This window comes from Mustela erminea, chromosome 2 (assembly GCF_009829155.1).
Source record: "Mustela erminea isolate mMusErm1 chromosome 2, mMusErm1.Pri, whole genome shotgun sequence".
Taxonomy (NCBI): domain Eukaryota; kingdom Metazoa; phylum Chordata; class Mammalia; order Carnivora; family Mustelidae; genus Mustela; species Mustela erminea.
This window is the reverse complement of record NC_045615.1, coordinates 61,183,799-61,211,321: the sequence shown is the minus strand read 5'-3', so window position 1 is coordinate 61,211,321 and position 27,523 is coordinate 61,183,799. Positions and strand designations below refer to the sequence as shown.

General features: G+C 36.5%; 1 long non-coding RNA gene across 4 annotated transcripts in view; it reads right to left on the bottom strand.

Annotated features, from left to right (window-relative positions):
* LOC116584550 overlaps positions 1-27,523 on the bottom strand; it is a 195,657-nt gene that overhangs the window by 19,452 nt on the left and 148,682 nt on the right. For 3 of the 4 annotated variants that reach the window (XR_004283229.1, XR_004283228.1, XR_004283227.1), the window contains 2 exons: positions 13,237-13,339; positions 12,603-12,640 (listed from right to left, as the gene is read on the bottom strand). The exons of the other annotated variant lie outside the window; for it this stretch is intronic. This is a non-coding gene — a long non-coding RNA (uncharacterized LOC116584550). The remainder of the gene's footprint in view (positions 1-12,602; positions 12,641-13,236; positions 13,340-27,523) is intronic. 4 annotated transcript variants of the gene reach the window in all.

Here is a 27,523-nt window from a genome sequence, read left to right as displayed (position 1 = left end):
CTACCTTAATATTGTGTCTTAATTGACAAGTGTTCAGTTGGAATTAATGATGTCATTTAATCTATAATTAAATGTTAAAAGTGCTTAGGAACTTTTTCATTTGATTTTTTTGCAATTTAAAAATTAAAGTATTTTACAATTGTAGAAAGCTAACAGATTTATTCTTTCTGTAACTCAAATACAAAATAACTTTACTTTTCTTTCTCTCTTTTTTTTAAGATTTTATTTATTTCAGAGAAAGAAAAAAAGAGAGAGCATGAGCCAGGGAGAGGGGCAAAGGGAGAGGAAGAAACAGATTCTTCACTGAGCATGGAGCCCAGTACCGCCCTATCCCAGGACCTGGAGATCATGACCTGAGCTGAAGGCAGGTGCTTAACTGATTGAGCCACCCAGGTGCCCCTTCTTACTCTTTTAAACCATATTTTTCTTATCTATTAGGTGGTTACAAAAGAACTTTTATAAAATATACCTAATATCTTAAAAAGAAAAGACAATGAATACCAGTATACTCACAATTAAATATCAAAAAGATAACATTACCATCATCAAAGTCCCTTTCTGTCCCTTCTCAATTCATTTTCCTCCACTTTACCACTTCACATCTATCTACCTACCTACTTGCCTACCTACTTTTATGAAACTACAGTATACGTAATTTTCTGCAATTTGTGTTTTTACCCCTCATTATGTTTGCAAGCTTCATCTATGTTATTGAATATAACTGTAATATATTAGTGGATCTTTGTATCTCTTCATACAAATATACCACAACATATTCTTCTCTTCTACTGTGACAGATATTTGAATTGTGTACATTTTTGCTTTGTCTACCTGTTTTTTTATTTTACCAGTGCATTTATAAACTTGTACAAAGGTCTCCTTAGAATACACACATAAAAGATAAGGTGATTTCCTCCATTATAGTACATATAAAATATACATATATATACACAAATATATATATATATATATACCTTCAATTTTATTACAAAACACTACACTACTTTCTACTATATCAATTGACCTACTATCAATGTATGAATATAGTTCTTGTATTACCAACGTTTGGAATAAGAAGGCTTTAGTTGCTGCCAGTTTGGTGAGTATGAAATAGTATCTCATTGTGGTTTTAATTTATATTTCATGATTATTAATGAAGTTGAATATCTTAAAATACGTTAATTAGTTCAGTTTTCCTCTTTTCTGAACTGCCTCTTAAATCTTTTTTTTCATTTTCCTAATGAGATTTTTGTCTTAAATTTTTTGTCTTAAAATTTTGTTAAAAGGTTCTTCATATATTTTACAATAGTAATACTTTGTCAGTATATTAATGCAAACATATCTTCCAATTCATTGCTTGTTTAGTCACCTTCTTTACAGTATATTTTTCTGAAGGGAAGTTTTTAGTTATATTGTAGTCAAACATACCAGACTTTTGTCGAAGATTAATTGACCATAGAGTTGAGGGTCCATATCTGGGCTCTCTACTCTGTTCCACTGGTCTATTTGTTTGTTTTTATGCCAGTACCATGCTTTCTTGGTGATCACAGCTTTGTAATAAAGCTTGAAATCAGGTAACGTGATGCCCCCAGCTTTATTTTTGTTTTTCAACATTTCCTTAGCGATTCGGGGTCTCTTCTGATTCCATACAAATTTTAGACCGATATCTAAAAACGAGATTGAAGCAGTGATCAAAAACCTCCCAAAAAACAAGAGCCCAGGACCTGACGGATTCCCTGGGGAATTCTACCAAACTTTCAAAGAAGAAATAACACCTATTCTCCTGAAGCTGTTTCAAAAAATTGAAGCAGAAGGAAAACTTCCAGACTCTTTCTATGAAGCCAGCATTACCCTGATCCCCAAGCCAGGCAAAGACCCTACCAAAAAGGAGAATTTTAGACCAATATCACTGATGAATATGAATGCTAAGATTCTCAACAAGGACCATAGCCCACAGGATCCAACAGCGCATTAAAAAGATTATCCACCATGATCAGGTGGGATTCATCCCTGGGCTACAAGGATGGTTCAACATTCGCAACTCAATCAATGTGATACAACAAATCAGTAGGAGAAGAGAGAAGAACCACATGGTCCTCTCAATTGATGCAGAAAAAACATTTGACAAAATCCAGCATCCGTTCCTGATTAAAACACTTCAAAGTATAGGGATAGAGGGAACATTTCTGAACCTCATCAAATCTATCTATGAAAGACCCACAGCAAATATCATCCTCAATGGGAAAAAGCTTGCAGCCTTCCCATTGAGATCAGGAACAAGACAAGGATGCCCACTCTCACCACTCTTGTTCAACATAGTATTAGAAGTCCTAGCAACAGCAATCAGACAACAAAGAGAAATAAAAGGTATCCAAATTGGTAATGAATAAGTCAAACTCTCTCTCTTCACAGATGACATGATTCTTTATATGGAAAACCCAAAAGACTCCACCCCCAAACTACTAGAACTCATACAGCAATTCAGCAATGTGGCAGGATATAAAGTCAATGTGCAGAAATCAGTGGCTTTCTTATACACTAACAATGAAAATACAGAAAGGGAAATTAGAGAATCTATTCTATTTACTATAGCACCAAGAACCATAAGATACCTGGGAATAAACCTAACCAAAGAGGTAAAGGATCTGCACTCGAGGAACTACAGAACACTCATGAAAGAAATTGAAGAAGACACAAAAAGATGGAAGACCATTCCATGCTCTTGGATCGAAAGAATAAACATTGTTAAAATGTCTATACTGCCTAGAGCAATATATACTTTTAATGCCATTCCGATCAAAATTCCACCGGTATTCTTCAAAGAGCTGGAGCAAATTTGTACAGAATGTGAGACTTTATGTAAGAAAACTGGTGTGATCTCTTTAAAAAGTCAATGTCATGAAAAAAGGATTGTGAAAATGCTTTAAATTAAGAGATATCTTAAATACGTAACAACCCAATACAATATGTGAACTTTGATTGGATTCTGGTTCAAATAAACTGAGTATAAAAATAAATTTTAGGAACAAACAGAAATTTGAACATGAACTAGAGATTAGAAGAGATTAGAACACAGCCAATTCTCAATACACTGTCTAAAATAATAGTGCATTATCTTCTTGGTAGATTATCAAGAGATTTGGGAGTTCTAACCTTCACATCTTATATTCAATGAATACCTTAAATGGTGAATCTTATTCTGTGTTAAAAAAAATTTACCTATAGACAGAAAAGCCTAAGAAAAAACTATGAAAAACATAGTGAATCAGTCCTATTTTCTGTACGTACTCTAAATAAGATGTCAGATCATGAAATAAAAAACGTATCAACTTGTTAGTGTGTAATAGTTATGAATTCAGGAGCATATTCCTAGTTGATATCCTTACATTTCTTTTTTTTTTTTTAGATTTTTTATTTATTTATTTGAGAGAGAAAGAAAGAGAGAGGGAGCAACAGTGGGTGAAGTACAGAGGGAGAAGCAGACTCCCCACTGAGCAGGAAAGCTGACATGGTGCTCCATCCCAAGGACCCCAGAATCATGACCCGAGTCAAAGGCAGACCAATGAAGACTGAGCCACCCAGGTGCCCTGATATCCTCACATTTCTAGTTGATGTCTAGTTGATGTTTAAGGACAAGTTTGAAAATCAATTTTTTTCCATAGGTAACTGTGTAATAACTTTCACAGTATAAGTAAGGTGACCAAACAACTTCCATTTACAACTGCTCAAAAAGGATGAACTAAAAGAATATTTGATTATTATCATCAATTTATTCATTTGAACACTTAAAAATATTTATTGAGTAATCTCTGTTTGCTAGTACTGTGTTAATTATTGAAAATATAATGGAGAACAAAATAGGTGTATCAGTTATTTATTACTCTGTAACAGACCATCCTAAAACACAAAGGTCTAACAGACTGTCCTTTTATTTATTTATTATTCTGTGAGTCAGCAATATGAGCTTGGGAATTAAGCTCTACTGAATGGTTCCTGTGTTGGTTTCACCCAGGTTTATTCATGCAGCTGTAGTCAGCAGGTGGCTGAGCCAGGAGCTGTTGATCTAAGAATCTCAACTGACACAGTTGGTCTCCTCTCCATATAGTCTTTTTGTCAATGAGGCTTAGACTGGCTCCTTCACAAGGTACAGGAAGTATTCCCAGTGAGCAGCAAGAAAAGGCAAGCTGGAGAATGCAAAAGCTCTTTTAAAACTTCTGCTCCTATACATTTGCTGATGTCTTATTAGCCAAAGCATGTTGACATTGCCAAGGGTCAACCTCAGAGTTAATGTGGAGGAGACCACAATAAGAACATGAATACAGGCGGGTGTGATTCATTAAATGCCATTACTATAATAATCTACCATTATAGACATGCTCTCTTCCCCTCATTGAATGTGTAAGCTTCTATCTGATCATTTAACAATCTTTTTTTCCTTTAAAATTATTCATTCCTTCTTTCCAGCCCTATTTCTCTGCCCTAGCTCACATAATTCATTTTTTTTTTAATTTTTATGGGCTCTTTCAAATGGCTCCAGATGAGTTTCCCTACCTTTATTTTTTTGTTTTTTTTTTCTTTTCTAAGTCCACCTTCATATCACCTTTAGAGTTGTTTACTTAAATTGAATGTATTTAGCATTATGGGAGATGTGTGCTTTGTATTCAGACTGACCATAATAGGAACCCCTCTTCTTGGTCACTTCACTGCTTGATCTTGTATAAATCATTTAAATAAGTTTCCTTATCTTTAAAATAGGTAAATGATCAGGAATTAATAAATAATGAAATAAAATGACATATGAAATACCTTTGAATTGCACATGATGTATAACAGTCAAGATGTTCATTTAAGAAAAATATGTTACAGTAAGGGAGGAGAGAAAAAAAGACATGGCACATCTTGTAAAGTTTTTACATCTTGCTCTGTATTGTTAGAATTTCTGCATGCTTTGTTTTTATTAGTAACTGGAAGAAGTTAGCCTCTCAGTGCCCAAAATGAAAAAAAGAAACTTACTTTAGTTGCACAAATATATTCCTTCTTTTATATTCCTCATCTCACCATCTACCCAGTTGTTGAAGTCAAGAAACTAGGAATTATCCTAAATTTCTCTCACTAATCTCCAAGTCCAATCCATCATGAGGTCATTCTTTTACATCTTTCTCATATCTGAGTCCAGCTCAGAATCCCCACTGTCACTACCTTGGTTTCTCTCTTCATTGTGTCTCACCCAGATATCTTTCTCCAGCCATTACTCTTCCAAACACTTTTCTAATCTCATTCTAACACAAAATTCTCTTATTATTCCCAATCACCATTGTGATAGGAGTCAAGATTCTTAACCTTCATGATCGGGTCTCTGCTTGTTTCCCAGACTAATCTTTCACATTCTCCTTAAATCTGTCACTCTGAGCATTTCCAACTACCATACAGTCACCAACACACCATGTTCTTTCATGTATCTGCTCCTTTCTACTTCCATTCCAAGTACAAGGAAAGCATGAAAGAAGCAGGAAGGAAGGAATCAGTTTTGAAAAAATGTTTATCCTTGGTGGAAATTTGCTTTGTTACTAGAACTATTTGTGTTTGTCCTTGTCATTTTATTGTCCATCAATAAGAGGAAAATTCACAGGGAAGAGAGGGTCCTGAAATAAGCCCGTTTCAAGCCAACGCTGGGGACAAAGAAGTTAAGCTTTCTTCCTTGACTAGCAATCCTTTGTACAAAATTTTGCCATAGGTTAGTCATCAAAACTCTATGAGAAATTGCTTCAGTCTTGTCTCATTTTGCTCATATGAGGCATGGGAGGGAACTCTTCTCTTCACATTTCCACCCATTCTTGTAGGAGGTTTGAAGTTGGATATTTCCAAGCATTCGTTTGCAGGGCTCAAGAATTAGGTATACAGAGAACATTTTTGGACTGAAAAGTCCTAGACTCCTATGTATTTGTCTCAGTCCAAAGTAAGTCCATGCCTCTTCCTACAGGATGAACTCCTGCTTCTTACAAGTATTTACATAATAACAAAAATTCATGTACTTAACTTTCTAAATGGCATGATTTCACCAAAGATAATGGCCACTCTGGAGAACTTTTGATATAATTCACATTTTTAAAGAGATATCTCAGAACAAAAGGGAAACTCTGCTTCCAATGGAAGCAGGACATTTTAAAATGAGCATTTTGAAATCACCTTAGAATGAAAACAAAGTATAATCATGAATAAATGTATGCCCTAATGGATGAAACAATTAAATGCTCCTACATCAGTCCTCCAACCCTAAGAAAGGAGTGTCTTAATAAATATACTTGTAGATACTGTAAACATAAAGGACTCTCCTGGGGGTTAAGTGGGTGAGAAATTTTCCTGTCTTGGCTAAGAAAACAGGAAATATGGAAAAAAGTAGAACAATTAATCGATGAGTGCTCAGAAGAAACTCTAAAGGAAAAGTCTCTCCAAAGAAGATTAAAGAGCTCTTCTTAGTAGTTTGTAGAGATAAGTACTTATATATTAAAGATTCCTAAAAAATTCCAGCAAATAAAGACACTGGACTATTGCTTTTAATGCTTAAAGAAGAGTATTCTGATAGAATCTTAACTCAAATATTTTAAGAATCCAAGTTCCCATATTTTATGTATTTTACAAAAAAGACTAGTTTATTCTTTTGTTTAATAAAAATAGTTATGTCTTCCCTGACTTATCAGCACAGAGTATAATATGAGCTTACATTTTTAGTCTACTAGGATATATTCTTCCTAAGTTTATGTAGAATTAATAATCAAATAAGCTACCAGTAAATCTACTTAAGCATAAGTCTTTGAAAAATGGAAGTTGGCATTAAACCAAAATGAGTCACTGAAACTCTGAAATTTTTGTTTCAACAGTAATTATGTCTTATAATATGTGAGTTCATAATATTTTTTCAAAGATTTATTTATTTGTTTGTTTGTTTGTTTCTTTGTTTGTTTCAGACAGAGAGAGAGCACAAGCCAGGAGAAAGGTAGAAAGAGAAGCAGGCTTCTGGTGAGCAGGGAGCCTAACGTGGGACTCGATTCTAGGACCCAGTGCAGGGCTCCATCCAGGATCCTGGGATCATGACCTGAGCCAAAAGGCAGACGCTTAACTGACTGAGCCACCCAGGTTCCCCAAGAGTTCAAAGATTAGTTTGCAAGATCTTTAGGACTACCATAAAACTGAGTTAACTAATCAGTATTAATCGAATACCTAGATCATTTCTAAGCATTCAGAATACTAAAGATTGATTACTAAGCATAGCTTTAAGTTTGCATACTTTAGCTTCTTATGTTTATAGTATACAGAGAAGTTATTTTTCACTCTTTTTCAAGAAGTTGTAAAAAGGTATTTTTGTGTATGTAGAAAGTTATTCAATCTGTGTTCATATGCTCTGCTTATTGAAGATGCTAGTGTATGACAGCTAAATATTATCAAGCTCCTGAGTTTTCTCTGTGAAACAGAAATTGCTTCGGCCAAAAGTTATAATTAATATACTTTAATGAGACTCTACCATAAATAGTCTTGTCAGAGAGGCACAATTTTATGTGCAAAATAATAAGATATGGTTTTCTTTAGAAAGAGAGAATAGTTTTGTCTTAAAATAGAATGACAAGGACAAAACCTGATAGATATAGAAAGTAATAAAAGGCACACTGAAAGGAAGTTCCATTTTCTCAGGTTATAATAAGCACAGATAATGAGCCTGACAAGCAATGAATGTGTTAAAATCCTAGCAAAGATTGTTCAATTTTGATGGGCTTGTGTCCTCAATTTATTGTTTATTACTTTCACCTAAAATATGAAGGGTTATTTTTTTTTTTCTGCTAATCTGCTTGGATAGCAAAGATTGTGTTTTTTGTTAAAATAGTTTTCTGTGCTTTCCTTTGGTTTTATTACATCCTTGTTTAAGAAAAGAAAAAAAAACTTCCTACTTATGAGTTACAGTTCTTAAAAATTACCTTGTCTTCCCTGCTTATTTTTCAGTGTTTACTGTTACTCTCAATTGAGTAGCCAATTATTTCTCAACACTCACATTCCTAAATTTTCAAATCCCTTGACAACCTTTCACTTTTTTTTCCTTCCTAAGATTTAATCCTAAATGTTAAATGAAATAAAATACTTTCAGGATATCTTTTGTTCCTAAAACTATCTTTGGGATTTCCCAGAGGATCCCTGGAAAAGTACAAAGATTCATTCTTTCACTGTAGAAAAGAAGGTGACAGAAATAATTACGATTGTTCAAAATATTACTTCTGGGGTGTTCCATGGCAAGAATTGTCAAATTAGAAAAGATGCTCAGCTTTCTCTAGATTAAATTGTGTGAGTAAATGCCTCAATATTTCAGAAACTATATGCTAAAGGGGAATTAACTAGAGACTGGTCGGTATCCTTGCTGGCCTTCATATATTTCTACTTATTAGAGTCTTATTGGCACTCTGTGTGATGTAGGCAACAGAAGTATAATAATTTATCACCAAAATTATTTTGATAATTAATTATCATGGTTTCATAATTATAGCTATTATTTAAAATGTTGGCTTGGTCACAATCTTACTTTTTTCATTTGAATCTAGCACTTTCTAGGACAGCGCTTTTTTTTTTTCTTCTTTCTTTTTTTTTTTTTTTTTTATAAACATATATTTTTATCCCCAGGGGTACAGGTCTGTGAATCACCAGGTTTACACACTTCACAGCACTCACCAAAGCACATACCCTCCCCAATGTCCATAATCCCAGCCCCTTCTCCCAAACCCCCTCCCTCCAGCAACCCTCAGTTTGTTTTGTGAGATTAAGAGTCACTTATGGTTTGTCTCCCTCCCAATCCCATCTTGTTTCATTTATTCTTCTCCTACCCCCTTAAGCCCCCATGTTGCATCACCACTTCCTCATATCAGGGAGATCATATGATAGTTGTCTTTCTCTGCTTGACTTATTTCGCTAAGCATGATACGCTCTAGTTCCATCCATGTTGTCGCAAATGGCAAGATTTCATTTCTTTTGATGGCTGCATAGTATTCCATTGTGTATATATTACCACTTCTTCTTTATCCATTCATCTGTTGATGGACATCTAGGTTCTTTCCAGAGTTTGGCTATTGTGGACATTGCTGCTATAAACATTCAGGTGCACGTGCCCCTTTGGATCACTACGTTTGTATCTTTAGGGTAAATACCCAATAGTGCAATTGCTGGGTCATAGGGCAGTTCTATTTTCAACATTTTGAGGAACCTCCATGCTGTTTTCCAGAGTGGCTGCACCAGCTTGCATTCCCACCAACAGTGTAGGAGGGTTCCCCTTTCTCCGCATCCTCGCCAGCATCTGTCATTTCCTGACTTGTTGATTTTAGCCATTCTGACTGGTGTGAGGTGATATCTCATTGTGGTTTTGATTTGTATTTCCCTGATGCCGAGTGATATGGAGCACTTTTTCATGTGTCTGTTGGCCATCTGGATGTCTTCTTTGCAGAAATGTCTGTTCATGTCCTCTGCCCATTTCTTTTTTTTTTTTTTTCCAGCATAACAGTATTCATTATTTTTGCACCACACCCCGTGCTCCATGCAATCTGTGCCCTCTATAATACCCACCACCTGGTACCCCAACCACCCACCCCCCGTCCCTTCAAAACCCTCAGATTGTTTTTCAGAGTCCATAGTCTCTCATGGTTCACCTCCGCTTCCAATTTCCCCCAACTTCCTTCTCCACTCTGCCCATTTCTTGATTGGATTATTTGTTCTTTGGGTGTTGAGTTTGCTAAGTTCTTTATAGATTCTGGACACTAGTCCTTTATCTGATATGTCGTTTGCAAATATCTTCTCCCATTCGGACAGCACTTTTTAATACAGGATGTACATCAAACTTATCCACAGAGTTCTATTAAAATAGAGGAGCATTTTTGTTATTTTGTTTTGGTTTTTATTTTTTATTATATTATGTTATGTTAGTCACCATACAGTACATCATTAGTTTTTGATGTAGTGTTCCATGATTCACTGTTTTTGTGTTACCCAGTGCTCCATGCAGTACATGCCCTCCTTAATACCCATCACTGGGCTAACCCATCACTCCACCCTCTTCCCCTCTGAAACCCTTAGTTTGTTTCCCAGAGTCCATAGTCTCTCCTGGTTCATCTCCCCCTCCAATTTCCTCTCCTTCATTTTTCCCCTCCTTCTCCTAACATCCTCCATATTATTCCTTATGTTCCACATACAAGTGAAATCATATGATAACTGCTTGACTTATTTCACTTAGCATAATCGCCTCCAGTTCCATCCATGTAAATGCAAATAGTGTGTATTCATCCTTTCTGATGGCTGAGTAATATTCCATTGATATACAGACCACATCTTCTTTATCCATTCATTTGTTGAAGGGCATCTCAGCTCTTTCCACAGTTCAGCTATTGTGGACATTGCTGCTATGAACACTGGGGTACATGTGCCCCTTCTTTTCACTACACCTCTCTCTTTGGGATAAATACTCATAGGGCAATTGGTGGGTCTTAGGGTCATTCTATTTTTAACTTTTTGAGGAATGTCCATATTGTTTTCCAAAGTGTTTGTACCAACGTACATTCTCACCAACACTGTAAGAGGGTTCCCCTTTCTCCACATCCTCTCCAACATCCATTGTTTCCTGCCTTGTCAATTTTTGCCATTCTAACTTGTGTAAGGTGATATCTCAATGTGGTTTTGATTTGAATTTCCCTGATAGCTAATGATGTTGAGCATTTTTTCGTGTCTGTTAGCCATTCGTATGTCTACTTTGGAGAAGTGTCTGTTCATGTCTTCAACATTTGTAAATCAATGTGATAGAACACATTAATAAGAGAAGAGACAAGAACCATATGATCCTCTCAACTGATGCAGAAAAAGCATTTGACAAAATATAGCATCTTTCCTGATTAAAACTATTCAGAGTGTAGGGATAGAGGGAACATTCCTCAATTTCATTAAAATCATCTATGAAAAGCCCACAGCGAATATTATTCTTAAAGGGCAGAAGCTGAGAACCTTTCCCTTAACATCAGGAATATGACAATGATGCCTACTCTTGCCGCTATTGTTCAACAAGTACTAGAAGTCCTAGCATCAGCAATCAGACACCAAAAGGAAATAAGAGGTGTTCAAGTTGGCAAAGAAGAAGTCAAATTCTCTCTCTTTGCAGATGACATGATACTTTACATGTAAAAACCAAAAGACTCCACCCCCAAATTACTAGAACCCATACAGCAATTCAGTAATGTGGCAGGATACAAAATCAACGCACAGAAATCGATTGCTTTCCTGTACAATAACAATGTAACTGAAGGAAGAGAAATTAGGGAATTGATTCCATTTGCAATAGCACCAAAAACCATAAGGTACCTTGGAATAAACCTAACCAAAGAGGTAAAGGATCTATACTCTAGAAAGTACTGAACAATTATAAAAGAAAATGAACAAGACATTTTAAAAAATGGAAAACATTCCATGCTCATGAATCTGTAGACGGTTTGTTTGTTTGTTTGTTTGTTTGTTTTTAAAGACCTACTATAGACTTACCAAGTTTGTTATCTGCTTAGCATAGTCTTGGTATGATATATATATATATATATTGTCTTTAGAAAATTGTGTGTTACATTTCTAGATATTTTCCTCTGTGAAAAAAATTCATAGATTTTTAAAAATAAGATGTAAACATTATCTGCTAAAACACTCTTCATGCTTAATCATTATACTTATAGCCATTTTGTCTAAAACTTCTAGATTTTCTTCATTATGTTTGTTTTGCATGCCACAGAAACAACCAAACTTCCCTGCATTACCTTATTGTTGTATAGCTGTATTACTATATGCATTACTGTATGAATTGCATTACTGTAATGAATTCTTATCAGATATTTCACTTTAAAAAATTATCAGTAATAACAACAGCCATAGTAGGTCTTTGTCATCTCCAGATACTCTTTGTTTGGCTCTGATACTTCCCTAAAGCCTCAACTACAAGTCAGAGTTTTGTGTTTAACAAAAGACTGTGTCACAGTCTGAAAACAAGGACCCTATCAGGTATTGGCAATAACTAGCACAGCAGTGAAACATAAATATCTGACTCTTAGACACATATCCCTCAACCAAAGAGACAAACATCCTCAAAGACTGGAAGATTAGCGTTATTGGAGATCTCAAACTGAGACTTCTCAGGAATACAAAGCAGCTTGTCTTCAGATGTAGATAACTTTCACCCAAGATCACAGAATAATACCACAAATTGTCACCTTTTAATCTGCATTCTTCTCTATAGTAACTGCTTTCTTTCTTTTACTGGCTTATGGCTATTTTTAACCATGTGGCTTATAAGTCCCTTATTGTTAATATTTAAGATTGTTGTCTGTACCATTAGTCACTGTCATGCCTTGGCATGAGTCCAATAGCTGGCTATAATTTTGCCACAAACTGGCTATAAATCATTCAATTGATATAGGTGAAGCAGATTAAAAGTTACAAACTTTCAGTTATAAAATAAGTAAGTCACGGAGATGAAAAGTACAGCATAGGGAATATAGTTAGTCATATCGTATTGAAGTTGTATGGTGACAGACGATGACTACACTTACTGTGGTGAGCACTGATTGCCAAGTCACTATGTTGACACCTGGAACAATTATAACATTGTATGTAAACATTATTTAATAATAATTTTAAAGTACTTAATCAAATTGGTGATGGGATTTGTATACATTTCCCTTTGGAAATTATCCAGCTTCCTTTGGTTCTAGTTCCTTGTAATAAATAAGTTAGTTTCCTGGGTATCCAAACTCATTCATGTGACTATTTACATGGATAACACCAAAACCGTCCAAGCATCCTGAAATCTAAAACCTCCTATCATTTCATGCATAGTAAAGGAGGTTCTTGCTTCTACTGAAATAGTACCCAGGGACTTTTTGTGAAAGCAAGTCCTTGCAATGGAACTTTCATGGAAATAGAACTTGGAGGGGAATAGGAAATAAGTGATATATATTGGGATCACTTTCATGGATCTTACAAGGAAAATATATTACTTTTCTTTTGCTTTAGATCCACCTTAATGATACTACAAATCACAACATGGCACAAATCTGTTCTTGATAAGCGGTGCCAAAATGTTATAGCATTATTTGAAAATTCCATTTTTGCCAAAGATGGATCATTCCGTGTCCCCTGATGATTGGTATTGGATCTGTGGTATAAAAGCCTACTGGCTATTACCTACAAACTGGACAGGAACTCATTATCTTGGCAAACTAATTAATGCCTGCTTTCAGAATCGTTTCTGACATCACCCAGAGTCTGTTTTGGCACGCTGAATTGTCTTCAAGGAAAAAGAAATCAGTAAGCAGTTTAGCTCAAGAAGGAGAAAGCCAGGCTCTGATTCAAGAGCTGAAATGGTAATTACATTCTGGGGATTCTGAGAGATTAGTAGGTGATTTAGATAATGCCACTAGGGCCAGGAAACTCCTAAACCAAGAAGTGATGAAACTGGACACTGCTGGTTCTAAATAGAGTTGCACTAGATATACTATTGGCCCCTTGAGGGGTAATGTGTGCTCTTTTAGTGGAAGAACTTTGTACTTCCATGCCTGCAGACCTCTCTGATTTTTATGATTACTAAAAATTCCTGGGAAATAAACAAAGAACAATAGCATTCTGTGTCTGAAAGTGTGAGGGGAAAAAAGGACTTCTCATCTGTAGTGGACAACACTGAGTATACCTAATACTTCACTTGACGAATTCTGAACTAGAAATATCTATTCCCAAGTGCTTAGCAACTAATATAAAACACAGTGATGAAGGACTTTGTATGTAAAAAGATTATATATTCTGTTATTATTAACTGTCAAGCTGGTTATTACATTCATTTCTCCAGAATATTATAAACACTGAAAAGAATTTTCAGCCCAAAATATGTACAGTTTCAAACCTGAGCACAACTTAAAAATTTAATTCTAAAGCTGAACTTGAGCTTAAGGCTTGATTGCATGAAGAATAGGGAACTTTGGTCAACTGTCCACAAAGGAAACTAAGAAAATTTTATGAAAGATTACCCCCTATATTTTAAAATTGGTTGTTCTGAGTGATAAAACAAGATCTTTGAAATAAATCTGGGTCAGGAGCTCACATTTCATTTTCTTCTCTGTCAATATTAAAGGGCTGAATTATGACATGGGACTTCATACCATGTGTTTGACAGCACAAAATCAATACAGTGTGCTGCTGTGAATAAACTCAGTAGCAATAAAACCTTAAATCACCTGGATGATTTACTAGCTGAACTGGAAATCTTTAACAGTTTTGGTCTGACCAAAAGGTAGTAACTGAGGTAGTAACTGTAAAAAAGTAAATTGTGTCAGTGAGTTAAGAAAAACCACTATAATTACTTAATACATAGTTTCTATAGAGGAAAAAAAAAATCACAAGACATATTCTAGAATGCCTTCTCCAATTTATCGAATCACAAAAATCACCTGATACGTTCATTTTAAAAAGGAGATTCCTTTGGAAAATCTGCTTCTGACAGACCGGTTGAGCTGGGCTCAGGATTCTCTAATTTTTGCAGATATCCCAGGTAACTTTGTCATGAGGGAAGTTTGAAAAACACTTCTAGAGTATATGTTGTATTTTCCTGTAGGTCTCTCCAATTGTGAATCTTAATTCCTCTGCTCTAATGTTGCTCATATTACCCTAGTCCACTAGGCTAAACATCTAAGACCTCCACTTCAGTTTATGCCTGCAGCTCTTAACATACTCAAAGATTAAAATAACCTCCAAACCAATAATCCTCTCTCTAGGCTCTTATGCAGATGCCAGACTAATCTTCTAAAACTACTTTCGTAATTATGTTAATCCCTTGATAAAGAAAATATTTTGAGAGCACAGCCAGTAAGAGTACAGGCTCTGAAGCAGACTTCCTGCATTGGAATCTTAACTTCACCAGTGACTCACTAGTTCTATAAATTTGGCAAGATATTTAACTTCTCAGAGTTCTATCTTACTTGTAAAATATGTAATAGTATATACTCCTTAAAACTGTACTTATTAATCAAATCATTAATCATTTAATCAAAATGAGATAATCTATGAGTATTGTCCCACGTTCTGGCACAGACTAAGTAGTTAATCAATATTAACTATTATTATTCTATAGTGAGAGGATAGCTTAAAATATTACTCTTTCTATCTTATTTCCTTATATGTAATTCTTCAGGCACAGGCATCTACTTTGCCTAAGTGAGATTAGAACCAGGAAACAGTTTTGAAAATTAAAAGAAACTGCTAATGTTCAATTTTTGTTCTTGTTAATTTAACTTAAAATAAGCTCTTGAACCCATATCAAGAACAAAACAAAACAATGTTTTTGATTTGTGGAAGGCAAGATTATTGAGAAATAAAAACTCTTATGAATCAGAAAGAAAGGCCCAGAAAGAAGCAAAGCGTAGAGTTTGTGCCATTAAAATAGATTCAAAAAAGACAAGAGGGTGTCCCTGACTATTCTCTTCAAGTAAGACTAAATAAGAATCAACAGGACTCAGAAAAATTCAACTGCACGGTAATATGTAGGATATCTATGGACTTTGGACTGAAATGCTGAAGATAAGCCCTGAGACTCCAGGGAGAGGAGAGGAATTGCATCTAGATGCTGCCAGGCAAGGTCTGGCACCAACAGTAGGGAGCCAAGGCATGCCTACTGCCCATCCCTGTGATAAGAAGCCCTGTGAGGTGTGATGTTTATAGCTGCCTGGTGAGGACATTCCTTTGACAGCAGTCTGCAATTCTTCCCCAGAGCTATCAGCAGAAATGACACTCTCTGACTGTCAGGAATTTACTGAGTCCCACCCAAAACCTCCAATGTGGATTAACCTTTTTCAACAGTCTAGAACATTCATAAGCATCCCAAAATAGAGGGTGACTCCTTAGAGAAGTGGTAGAATGGAAGGGAAGTCCTCAGCAATCATAACTGGGCTGATAATACTAAAACTTATTACCCAATTACACTGTATTATTATAATGACTAGTTATTGTCTTTTATGCCATGTTTAAGCCCAGGGCCTCCATAATCTTGACTCCAGAATCCAATAATTTCATATTACTTCCCTCTTGCTCATAACATAAGTTATCCAGCCAAATGAGATTAGTCACCCAATGTCTATAAACCATGATGATATCAATTGATGTTTCCAACCATGTTTAGGCTATTTCTTGTGTTTCTCCTTTGTCTATTCCAAACCTACCTGTTTTTCAATGTCCACATTACATCCAACCTTCTCCATAAAATTTCTATAACCAACCCCAAGCAAATCACCAATTTCTAAGCCATTTGTCAGCTTACAAATGCTATATAGGTGAGCCCTTGAGTATATATTTTCTTGTGTCTCTCTCTTTGTATTTTGTGCATTTTTCTCATCTTTTCAAGTAGATTAGATGTTTGTGGTGGTTAAAGGCTGTCCTATTTGTCTTATGTATGTTAATACAATGTCATTCCAAATGCTGAGTCATATAGTAGATACCAAATAAATACCTATCAATTAATGAAGATGATCTGAACACTGTAGGTTTATAAACCACACACACATACACACTATATATATATATACACACATACATATGTGTGTGTGTGTATTTACATTCACACTTTAAGTGCAATCTATTTAACTATGTGCTAGTTACATTTCAAAAATGACATATAAGGGGCACGTGGATGGCTTAGCGGGTTAAAGCCTCTGCCTTTGGCTCGGGTCATGGTCTCAGGGTCCTGGGATTGAGCCCCGCATCGGGCTCTCTGCTCAGCAAGGAGCCTGCTTCCCCCCCTCTCTCTCTGCTTACCTTTCCCCCCTACTTGTGATCTTTGTCAAATAAATAAATAAAATCTTTTTTAAAAATGACCTATGTGTGTAAACCTGGTGATTCACAGACCTGTACCCCTGGGGATAGAGTATTATGCCTCCATCAGAAAGGATGAATACCCAACTTTTGTAGCAACATGGACGGGACTGGAAGAGATTATGCTGAGTGAAATAAGTCAAGCAGAGAGAGTCAATTATCATATGGTTTCACTTATTTGTGGAGCATAACAAATAGCATGGAGGACATGGGGACTTAGAGTGGAGAAGGGAGTTGGGGGAAATTGGAAGGGGAGGTGAACCATGAGAGACTATGGACTCTGAAAAACAATCTGAGGGTTTTGAAGGGACGGGGGGTGGGAGGTTGGGGTACCAGGTGGTGGGTATTATAGAGGGCACGGATTGCATGGAGCACGGGGTGTGGTGCAAAAATAATGAATACTGTTATGCTGGAAATAAATTAAAAAAAAAAATGACCTATAAAATCAAACCAACATCACTTTGGTGAAAATAAGGAAGTATAAATGAAAATTTTTCTGAAAGAATTTCTGTAAATTCTTTATAAACTTCTGTGTTTTGCATCAAAATGTGTTACATATGCTTTTTCACTTTTCTTTCTGCAGGCACAAAAGAAATCAACAGAAGTGTGTGAAAAATCAGTTAAAAATATTTTCTGACCTATTAAGTTCCCTATCAGCTTTTCTTGTTATACTGACCCAGCTTTTATATACTATTCTTGGTACTACAAAATCTTTAACATACGGAATTTTTCATAAAATATTAATAACTTAAAAATTAGTAAAACAAGGATCAGCAATATATGTTGACAGTGTTTCTTCTGGGGCTGATACCTGATTTGAATTATGTGCTAGACCTACCTGGTGGGGGTAAGTCAATGACCAGGGAAACAAAGACAACAATCCAGTTTCTTCAGAGGTTCTCTTTTTATTTTATTACCTCTGAGCAAGGATAAACTATTTATTCCAGACAACCCTCTGTTAATTCCCTCTCATTTCCCTTCTTCATGTCTTCTACAGTAAATATGAAGAGAAACCTAAGTGTGAGGGGTATAATTATACTTGGTCTGCAGTGCAGCATTTGACACCAGCCTGTCCATTCCCAGCCCTCCCCTGGTCTTTAAGTACACCTAGTTCTGACAGAAAGAAGTGTTGTCCCTGGTTGGGAGTATGGGATCATTCAGTAAGATAATCTTTTTAATTTTTTAAGATTTTATTTATTTATTTGGGAGAGAGAAGGTCACAAGCTGGGGCAGGAGCAGAGGGAGAGGAAAAAGCAAACTTCCACAGCACAGGGAACCCGACATGGGGCTTGATTCCAGAACCCTGATATTATGACATGAGCCTCCTGGGATCATGACCTGAGCCCCAGACAGGCACTTAACTGACTGAGCCACCCAGGTGCCCCAGGAAAGTATTCTTTTTAAATTGGCCCAAATCAATTTAACTACATATAGCTTTTCCAAGGAAAGATAGGCAAACAATAATATCTTACAAAATACTAGGCTGTAAATGGTAAAGGGCTTTCTTGTGTCTACTCTGTTAGTAGTGTACACACACACACACACACACACACACTGAGGCAGCCATGGAGATGTGCTATTTGGGTCAATCTTCAAGAAAGAACATGCCACTCCGCTGCAACGGGTCCAGTTACTGACAGCTCCCAGCTCTTAGTGCCTTCAGTATCCACCTCAACTTCTGAGTGGAAGTCACACTCCGCCAACAGCTTGGGACTGAGCATGGTACAGGCACTAAAGCCTCATTGTTTCTGACTAACACCAGACTCCTCTATCCACCATCTTTGATGGGGAGCTCCTTGTTGTTTTGGCCACAGCTCTGTCACATTTGCATCACTGCCTAAAACTCTCCTGCCCAGACATGCTCCACCTGCTTTTTCTTTGGCAGGTGTCAAAACTGTTTCTTCCTCCCTTTATCTCTCATAGGTATTTCCCTCATTAAGCCTCCTGGACTGCTAATTGTCTCACTGTCTTCTCCTCAGAGGATGCCAACTGACACACCATTTTTTATTTTATCTTGTAATATTTGAATTAAAATTTGATGTGTGTGTGATATCCCTGTATATACATAGACACACACATAAAATTACCTCACGCACAGCATGGAGAACAAGTACTTTTCAGTTTTTAGGACTGGTTGAATCATCTCAACTTTTCTGTAAGTTACTCTGAAATTTGTTACCCTCTTTTTGTTAAAAAAAGAAACCATCACTTCAGCAGAAACTAAATCACCGTGTTCAGATATAGATAAAGGAGTATAATAAGCAAATTCTTTGTATTACACAGAAGTCTGCCAAATGTTATTTCTTATAATCACTAGCTATTTGAAAAAGGTATTTGTAGGGTTTTTTGTGATAAATGTAATACAACAGAGTTTCACAAGTTGTTAGTAGAAAACCTCAACATTATTCCTTCACATTCATATTGGGAAAATTGCACTCTTTTGCTCTGAGCCATACCCACAGTTATTAAGAGAAAACTAAAATATATAGTATTAATACAGTACTGATCTCCATAAATAGCAATCATTAACAATGGCATAGGAGAAAACGTCCACTGAATGAAGACCTTTATTATAAATAACTATTTTAAATATGGTTATTGAAGTAGGTATTTTAAATAGGATAATCAGGGTGGATGATCTGGAGTGAAACATCCACATGAGTATTGTCCTTCAAGCAATCATCTTGGGAAAGTATAATTTATTCCAATAAAACTATTTTGATCAGGTAGTTTTGTACTTCACTTTGAGAGTTATGTTTACTTTTAGTTTGTAAACCATTAAAAAAAATGAGCTACATAACTATATTCACATATTTTTAAAATCCTCTAATATCTATCTACCTTATTCATAGCACTTATTTCAAGTAGCTTCTACGTTTTTCCAAGAATGAAACACAACTCCAAAGAATAAAGATATGCCACATTCAGAGACATTTTTAAAAAATATATTTCCCAAAATAATTCTCAGAAATTTCAGAACTTTCAAACAATGGCAGAATTTCTCAAATGAATTAATAGTTCCCCACTATCAAATCTGAAAGAACAACACATACATTTTTTCCTCTGTGTTTGCAAAATTTGTTTTCTTACCTCTTAGTGACCTGCCATTCATCTTTAAATGCCTCTCAAAATATTTATAGCTCAATCTCCCCAAAATAATGTTATTCATAAGAGACTTCCTCCCCTGGATACGTCCCTAGATTTACAAAAACAGTCTATAAACCTGTGGTAAATTTGGTCCTTTCTTATGAATAACACTTTTTGAAGATTCTCTTTCTAACACTGAGCTAACAGATTAGATTGTCAGATTTAGACAAACATGAATCAGAGATTTTATTTTATTTTATTTTTAGATTTTATTTATTTATTTGTCAGAGAGGGAGAGGGCACAAGCAGGGGGAGTGGCACGCAGAGGGAGAAGCAGGCTCCCCACTGAGCAGGGAGCCAGATGCGGGGCTTGATCTTAGGACCCTGGGATGGTGACCTGAGCTAAAGGCAGATGCTTAACTGACTAAGCAACCCAGGTGCCCCTGAGTCAGAGATTTTAATCGGTATTACACCCAAGTAAGAAATGTCAATATTAAAAGAACCAAACAGACAAAGGAAGACATCAAGACCTATTCCCCCAGGTCCTCCTTTACTGGATCAGGCACCCTCCTCCTGGTCAAGAACGGATGAGGTTTCTAAAGGAGTTTCATAGAGTCCTCACACAGTGGGGGCACCCAATTATAATTTTTTTTTTATACCCCAGGGTCTTCCATAGTTTAGAAGACATTCTCCAGGGTGCCAAGCTCCTAATCCTAGTTTAATTTGGCTTAGCCTAGACATCATGCTGAAGGCATTTTCAAGACAAGGCTTTTTTTTCCTGCCAAATATCATCAGTTCTTTCTCCTTGAGAAATTGTTGACAAAGAGACTAAAACTGCCTTAACTCCTTCCTCTCGAACACTTAGTAACAATTTTAGGAATGGGAAGAAAGAAAAGAAAAGAAAAACAACAGTAACAACTCTAGAAATCTTGTCTGTCTATGAGGTTACCTGATCTTGAGGTTTATGGTGGTTTTAAAAAATAAAAAAAAAAGTTGATGCACAACAATTAGAAATGACAGTGAGAATACTTGGACTCCCAGTTGTTTAGTAACTAAAAATCACTTTCTAAGCAGGCAAACCACTAATCTTCTAAAAGAAGGTTCTATGGTAGATTATGGTCCCTTAACAAAAATGTAAACATAATGTGTCTGGATGTCATCATCCTCCAGTAAAGAACTTTAAAGAGTAAAGATACCATCTGCCAGTAAAGAGAAGTATGTGCTTCAAGCCACACTGGATGTTAAGAAGAAATATGAAGTTATTTAAAAGCATGGGGACATTAAGGGAAGGAAGAGAGAAATGAAGGGAGTAAAATCAGAGGAGATGAACCATGAGAGACTATGGACTCCAAGAAACAAATGGAGAGTTACAGAGAGGAGGAGGGCAGGGGGATGGGTTAGCCCAATGATAGGTTTCAAGGAGGGTATGGATTGCATGGAGCACAGGTGTTATACGCAAACAATGAATCATGGGACACTGCATCAAAAACTAATGATGCACCATATGATGACTAGCATAACATACTAAAATACTTAAAAAATTTTTTAAAAGCCTTACTACAACAAAGTCAAGTTTCTTGCAGTGACTTTCAAGTTCCTATATGATCTGTTCAATAAAAATCTCATTTGTTTTCTGAATTTACCCTACTTAATCTCCTCTGGCCACACTGCCTATTTTCCTTGCATTGCCTATATTCCTCCACATGAACTGCTCTTTCTCTGGATGGGCAAGGTCACTTCTTCAGGCTCTTCTCAGATGGAATTTTCTCAATAGATCTATTCTTATCACCCCTAAAATAGCAAACCACTCTCATTGCCAACTCCATATACCCAGCTTTACATTTTTGTGCATTGTACTTATCATCTTCTACTATATATTATAATTTCCTTACTCAATTTATTTTTTGTGTCTGCCACAGAATGTAAGTTCCAAAGGGATAAGGATCATTTCCAGTTGTATTTGTTAGTATATCCCAAACTTAAAGTAGTCCCTGGTATATAATAGGTGTTCAATAAATACTTACTGACTAAATGTGTCATTCTAAAGGCAACAATAATCAAGAAACACAGACATGAGACAATCAAGAACTGGCATGATATATTCAGGGCACTAAATGAGAAAAACATGCAGCCAAGAATACTATATCCAGCTAGGCTATCACTGAAAATAGAAGGAGAGATTAAAAGCTTCCTGGACAAACAAAAACTGAAAGAATTCATAAAAACCAAACCAGCTCTACAGGAAATATTGAAAGGGGTCCTCTAAGCAAAGAGAAGCCTAAAAGTAGGAGATCAGAAAGGAACAGAGACAATATACAGTAACAGTCACCTTACAGGCAATACAATGGCACTAAATTCATATCTCTCAATAGTTGCCCTGAATGTAAATGGGCTCAATGCCCCAATCAAAAGACACAGGGTATCAGAATGGATAAACAAACAAAACCTGGGGCTGCCTGGGTGGCTCAGTGGGTTAAACCTCTGCCTTCAGCTCAGGTCATGATCTCAGGGTCCTGGGAACGAGTCCCATGTAGGGCTCTCTGCTAGGCAGGGAGCCTGCTTCCTCCTCCCTCTCCCTCTCTCTCTCTGCTTGCCTTTCTGCCTACTTGTGATCTCTCTCTCTTAAATAAATAAAATCTTTAAAAAAGAAAAAAAGAAAAGAAAAACCACCAATATGCTGTCTACAAGAAACTCATTTTAGACCCGAAGACACCTCCAGATTTAAAGGGAGGGGGTGGAAAACAATTTACCATGCTAATGGACATCAGAAGAAAGCTGGGGTGACAATCCTTAGGTCAATTAGATTTTAAGCTAAATACTATAATAAAGATGAGGAAGGACACTGTATCATACTCAAAGGGTCTGTCCAATAAGAAGATCTAACAATTTTAAATATCGATGCCCCTAACATGGGAGCAGCCAACTACACAAACCAATTAATAACAAAATCAAAGAAACACATCGACAATAATACAATAATAGTAAGGGACTTTAACACCCTTCACTGAAATGGACAGATCATCCAAGCAAAAGATCAACAAGGAAGTAAAGGCCTTAAATGACACATTGGACCAGATGGACATCATCACAGATATATTCAGAACATTCCATCCCAAGCAACAGAATACACATTCTTCTCTAGTGCACATGGAACATTCTCCAGAATAGATCACATCCTGGGTCATAAATCGGGTCTCAACTGGTACCAAAAGATTGGGATCATTCCCTGCATATTTTCCGACCACAGTGCTCTGAAGCTAGTACTCAAACAAGAGGAACTTTGGAAAGAATCTAAATACATGGAGACTAAACAGCATCCATCTAAAGAATGAATGGGTCAACCAGGAAATTAAAGAAGAATTGAAAAAACTCATGGGAACAAATGAAAACGAAAACACAAAGCTTCAAAATCTGTGGACAGCAAAGGCAGTCCTTAGAGGAAAATATATAGTTATACAAGCCTTTCTCAAGAAACAAGAAAGGCCTCAAATACACAACCTAACCCTACACCTAAAACAGCTGGAGAAAGAATAACAAAGAAAGCCTAAACCCAGCAGGAGAAGAGAAATCATAAAGATCAGAGCAGAAATCAATGAAACAGAAACCAAAAAAACAGTAGAACAAATCAACGAAACTAGGAGCTGGTTCTTTGAAAGAATTAATAAGACTGATAAACCTCTAGCCAGACTTATCAAAAGGAAAAGAGAAAGGATCCAAATCAATAAAATCATAAATGAAAGAGGAGAGATCACAACCAGTACCAAAGAAATACAAACAATTATAAGAACATACTATGAGCAACTCTACACCTACAAATTTGAAAATCTGGAAGAAATGAATGCATTCCAAGAGACATATAAACTACCACGATGGAACCAGGAAGAAATAGAAAACCTGAACAGACCCATAACAAGTAAGGAGATTGAAACAGTCATCAAAAATCTCCCAAAAAACAAAAGCCCAGGGCCCGATGGCTTCCCAGGGGAATTCTACCAAACATTTAAAGAAGAACTAATTCCTATTCTCCTGAAACTGTTCCAAAAAATAGAAATGGAAGGAAAACTTCCAAACTCATTTTATGAGGCCAGCATCACCTTTATCCCAAAACCAGACAAGGATGCCATCAAAAAAGAGAATTATAGACCAATATCCTTGATGAACACAGATGCAAAAATTCTTAACAAAATATTAGCCAATAGGATCCAACAGTACATTAAAAGGATTATTCACCACGACCAAGTGGGATTTATTCCAGGGCTGCAAGGGTGGTTCAACATCCACAAATCAATCAATGTGATACAATACATTAATAAAAGAAAGAACCAGAACTATATGATCCTCTCAAAAGATGCTGAAAGAGCATTTGACAAAGTACAGCATCCCTTCTTGATTAAAACTCTTCAAAGTGTAGGGATAGAGGGCACATACCTCAATATTATCAAAGCCATCTATGAAAAACTCACTGCAAATATCATTCTCAATGAATAAAAACTGAGAGCTTTTCTGCTAAGGTCAGGAGCACGGCAGGGATGTCTGTTATCACCACTGCTATTCAACATAGTACTAGAAGTCCTAGCCTCAGCAATCAGAAAACAAAAGGAAATTAAAGGCATCCAAATGGGCCAAGAAGAAGTCAAACTATCACTCTTTGCAGATGATATGATACTATATGTGGAAAACCCAAAGGGCTCCACTCCAAAACTGCTAGAACTTGTACAGGAATTCAGTAAAGTGTCAGGATATAAAGTCAAGGCACAGAAATCAGTTGCATTTCTTTACACCAACAACAAGACAGAAGAAAGAGTCAATCCCATTTACAATTGCACACAAAACCATAAGATACCTAGGAATAAACCTAACCAAAGAGGCACAGAATCTATACTCAGAAAACTATAAAGTACTCATGAAAGAAATTGAGGAAGACACAAAGAAATTGAAAAATGTTCCATGCTCATGGACTGGAAGAACAAATATTATGAAAATGTCTCTGCTACCTAAAGCAATCTACACATTTAATGCAATACCTATCAAAATCCCATCCATTTTTTTCAAAGAAATAGAACAAATAATCCTAAAATTTATATGGAATCAGAAAAGACCTCAAATAGCCAGAGGAATATTGAAAAAGAAAGCCAAAGTTGGTGGCATCACAATTCCGGACTTCAAGCTCTATTACAAAACTGTCATCATCAAGACAGTAACCTACAGGCACAAAAACAGACACAGAGATCAATGGAACAGAATAGAGAACCCAGAAATGGACCCTCAACTCTATGGTCAACTAATCTTCGACAAAGCAGGAAAGAACGTCCAATGGAAAAAAGATAGCCTCTTCAACAAATGGTCCTGCGAAAATTGGACTGCAACATGCAGAAAAATGAAATTGGACCATTTCTTACACCACACATAAAAATAGACTCAAAATGGATGAAGGACCTCAGTGTGAGAAAGGAATCCATCAAAATCCTTGAGAACATAGGCAGCAACCTCTTCAACCTCAGCCACAGCAACTTCTTCCTAGGAACATCACCAAAAGCAAGGGAAGCAATGGCAAAATTGAACTATTGGGATTTCATCAAGATCAAAAGCTTTTGCACAGCAAAGGAAGCAGTTAACAAGACCAAAAGATAACTGACAGAATGGGAGAAGATATTTGCAAATGTATCAGATAAGGGGCTAGTATCCAAAATCTATAAAGAGCTTAGCAAACTCAATACCCAAAGAACAAATAATCTAATCAAGAAATGGGCAGAGGACATGAACAGACATTTCTTCAAAGAAGACATCCAATAGACACAAGAAAAAGTGCTCCATATCACTCGGCATCAGGGAAATACAAATCAAAACCACAATGAGATACCACCTCACACCAGTCAGAATGGCTAAAATTAACAAGTCAGGAAATGACAGATGCTGGCGAGGATTCGGAGAAAGGCGAACCATCCTACATTGTTGGTAGGAATGCAAGCTGGTGCAACCACTCTGGAAAACAGCATGGAGGTTCCTCAAAAAGTGGAAAAGAGAGCTACCCTATGACCCAGCAATTGCACTACTGGGTATTTACCCTAAAGATACAAATGTAGTGATCCTAAGGGGCACATGCACCCTAATGTTTATAGCAGCAATGTCCACAATAGCCAAACTATGAAAGGAACCTAGATGTCCATCAACAGATAAATGGATAAAGAAGAAGTGGTGTATATATATACAATCGAATACTATGCAGCCATCAAAGAAATGAAATGTTGCCATTTGCGATGGTGAATGGAACTAGAGGGAAATAAGTCAATCAGAGAAAGACAACTATCGTATGATCTCCCTGATATGAGGAAGTGGAGATGCAACATGGTGGGTAGGAAAAGAATAAATGAAACAAGATGGGATCGGGAAGGAGACAAACCATAAGAGACTCTTAATCTCACAAAACAAACAGGGTTGATAGGGGGAGGGGGCCGGGAGAGGTGGTTGGGTTATGACATTGGGGAGGGTATGTGCTAAGGTAAGTACTGTGAAGTGTGTAATCCTGGCAATTCACAGACCTGTACCCTTGGGCCTAATAATACATTATATGTTTATTAAAAAAATAAAAAAATAAAAAGAAGGAAATAGCTCAAGAAACATGATATGGGGACACCTGGGTGGCTCAGTGGGTTAAGCTCCTGCCTTTGGCTCAGGTCATGATCTCAGGGTCCTGGGATCAAGTCAGGCATTGGGCTCTCTGCTCATCAGGGAGCCTGCTTCCCCATCTCTTTCTCTGCCTGCCTCTCTGCCTGCTTGTGATCTCTGTCTGTCAAATAAATAAATAAAATCTTAAAAAAAAAAAAAAGAAAAGGAAAAGAAAAGAAACATGATAAGGAGGCCAAAATGAACACCAGTGATACAGAAGCAAGACTCTGGAAGAACTTCAGGAAACTCTACATGATAGTTAATATGCCTTTTCAATACTCAAACTGCCAGGCTCAGGGACACTGGGAATGAGAAGAGATTGTGTCAGACAATGCTCTTTGGCCAACTCAAAAGTCATTTCCCAACTGTCCTTCCTATTCTGAACTACTATAGAATCCAAAAGCTAGATACTTGTTCTCCCAGACTCACAGTAATTTGTTGCCATGTGACCGAGTTCTGATCAAAGAGCCACAAGGCAAAAAGGGAAATCTAGCATAGAGTTTCTGGGAAGGATTTTGTTTGCTGATATTAAAAAATAAAAAAAGCAATAGATAGTACCAGTCTTTCCTCCTTTCTTGCCACCTTGAATATTGGCATAAAAGCAGGGATTGCAGCAGCCACCTAGGGTGCAAAAGTCAAAAATGGAAGCTGAGGATGGACATAGAGAGTAGTACGCTACGTGAAGTAAATCAGACAAAGACTAATACCATATGATTTCACTTATATGTGAAATCTGAAAAACAAAACAAACAAAAAGCAGAATCAGACCCATAAATACAGAGAAGTGATGGTTGCCAGAGGAAAGGCGAGGATGGGCAAAATGAGTGAAGGGTAGTAGAAGATAAAGGTTTCCAGCTATGGAAGC